Source organism: Dioscorea cayenensis, chromosome 19 (assembly GCF_009730915.1).
Source record: "Dioscorea cayenensis subsp. rotundata cultivar TDr96_F1 chromosome 19, TDr96_F1_v2_PseudoChromosome.rev07_lg8_w22 25.fasta, whole genome shotgun sequence".
NCBI classification, from domain to species: Eukaryota; Viridiplantae; Streptophyta; class Magnoliopsida; order Dioscoreales; family Dioscoreaceae; genus Dioscorea; species Dioscorea cayenensis.
The window spans coordinates 6,196,689-6,199,776 of NC_052489.1; positions in this window are offsets into that span (position 1 = coordinate 6,196,689).

Below are 3,088 nucleotides of genomic sequence, written 5' to 3' on the forward strand. Positions count from 1 at the left end.
GGATGTAAGTGAGGCGGGGTGGGGCGGGGCGGGGTGGGGAGGGGAATGGGATCCCCGTTCCTATCCCCGCTTCCCACGGGCGGGATTCCCCGCCTCAAATTCCCCAGTGAGAAATTATTCATACTCACTCCCCCGCGGGGATCCCCACGGGATCGGGGAATCCCCGCCCCTCGCCAATTTTTTTTTATTACATAAAATTCTAATAATACTATATATCTATATATATATATATATATATATATATATATTAAAAGTAGAAAACCCTATTTGACACTCATCAATTTCTCATAAAAAATTTTTACCAATATTATTTTTAATAATATTAAAATATTTATAACATAACACTAAATTATATTGTTTTTAAAACTAATTTTTTTATTATTTTTATCTCATAATATATAATAAAATTAATTTTATAAAAATATTATATTTTTGAAGTTGATAGATAGCTTATTTTATTTAATCATAATTTTACCTTAATTTCTATAGAAAATAAAAAAAATTATTAAAATTTTAAAAAAAATTCATATAATTATATTCGTACATCACACGGGAGTAATACTAGTATTACTTAAAGTCTAAAAGTCTAAAACATTATTAATAAATACTAAAAAAAAATTTGAAACACAAATATTTGATCCTTATAATCTTATATTCATATTGAATTATTTTAAAAAAATAAATAACTAATCATATGAGTTATTTTCAATATATATATATTATTAAAAATAAGGGAATCCCCGGTCCCCATTGGGAGCGGGCCAGGGAATGCCTTCCCCGCCCCCGCCCCGCCCCGCGCGGCGGGGAGGGATTTTCCCGCCCGGGGAGGGGAGGGGGGGTGGGTTATTTTGGCGAAGGGGCGGGTCCCGGCGGGGAACGAGGATTCCCCGCCCCATTTACTCCCCGAGGATTCCCCGCCCCATTTACATTTCTAACTCACAGTGATATTTCCACAAAGTTGGTCTCCTCATTTGAGTTTAAAAGAGCATGATAACCTCAACTCTTAGGTTTCTTTGATTAAGAAATACTCTACGAGGGTGTTTGGAGTCCTTGGACGAGAGAATAAACACTATTGGAACAATAATCATTCCGAGTTCATCTCCCATGGTTCTGGAATTAGAGAATACACTGGTTCCAGCCTATCATATTCTGACACATGTCCCATGTGATGTTATTATATTTTTTATATTGTGATTATAGACACATGTCAAGGTTTAATAGGCTGGAACCAGGGTATTCTCTGGTTTCGAACCAGGGGAGATGAGTTTAATCATTCTCTCCATCCATATTGTTCTAATGTTCTTTATAAATACTTTTAATTAATTAATTAATTTAATTACAATAATATAAATTAATAATAATTAAAGTGAATAATATTCAAATCATTCTACAAATGAACAAATTTTGGTTAGTCTTAATTTGTTACTTGTTAGTTATTTATTTAAAAAAGTCAGTAACTCAAATATTTAATTATAATGATTAAAATTAATAACAAATGAAGTGAACTATTTAATTTAAATATTTAATAACAATTTAATGAATAATGATATTCAAAATATTTTGTAAATAGAAAAAAATATTTATCATAATGTTATAAAATTAAGAAAGCAAATAAAACACAATACTTAAAATAGAGGGAAGAAAATAATAGTTTTCTTATTCACTATATGTTATGTATATCATATATGTATTGTACAAGATTGCAAAACCTCTATTTATAGGCTAAGATTTATATCAAAAGTCACATATATATATATATATATATATATATATATATATATATATATATATATATATATATATATATATATATATATATATATATTAAACTTTCTCATAAATATTATAGAAAGATGAAAGAAATATAGAAGATGAATAGTTTTAGCAGTATTAGGAGTTCAAAAGATGAAGAGGTTTAAGAGTTTTGGGAGATGAAGAGTTATTCATTAATAGGCATCCACGTTTCATAGCACTTGACTATATATATGCCATTTATTTACATTAAGAATACAAAAATAATTTTTTTATATTTCACTTTTTAACTTTTCTCATTCTCAATAAATTATCCTTCCAATAAAAAACAGTTTTCATTCACATTATTATTCTTTCATATTAGTTCCATTTTCATTCTTAAAACGCCCAAAATATTTTAAAATTAATATCATATATAATTTAAATTAAAATAGAAGTTAACATGAGTATGTTGATGTAGTTTATATAAATATCTTTCATTCATGTGCTACATAATTATTATAGTTAATATTATATATATATATATATATATATTGGCCTCTCTCCCTTCTATCCATTTCGGTTTAATTCGAAGTGGGACTTACTACATATATTTAGATTCAAATAATTCATATACTGCATTGATTTAATTTTTCTATATATCTATATATAGATATATATTAGTTAGAATTAGTTTATATGAAAGCATATACTTAATTTTTGTTTAAGATAAATAAATCACATATATTAATAAAACAACAAATGAAGATATACAAATTAATGTTGCACAAAAGACAAGAGAGCAATACGAATAATAAAAAAACAGTCATACAAAGAGTATAACCACTAGATATGAAAAATTTAGACACACAAAAGAATAGTGCAGTCCAGAAATAAGAGAAGAGAGTCCAGCTCTTAGAGCCACACTAAAACATCACAGCCAAAGCAAATCTAGCCACTAATGACCAAGTGCTCTATTGGTAACCGGATCCTCATTAGAACCCTTCATAAATGGTGAGAGTTCAAATTATTGGTGAGGACACATTTTTTGGAGTGTGAGTAGCGGTTGTGTACGGATGGTCCCAACACTCAAGTGTGCGTGGGCTGAGGACACATTTTTGGGAGTGTGAGTAGCGGTTGTGTGCGGATGGTTTCAGCGCTCATGTGTGCGCAGACCCTGTCCTTACTTGCTCTGCTGAGTCTTGTGCACGCCCTTATCTTTTTTAGCAGCATAACCGTTCATCTTGGAAAAAAAATAAAAAAAAGCATATCTAGCCAATATGTACTTAATTATATTAAAAATAAAAGTATAGAATTAAGGTTGGATAATGGCATTACCACTATTTATCTTTGCGTA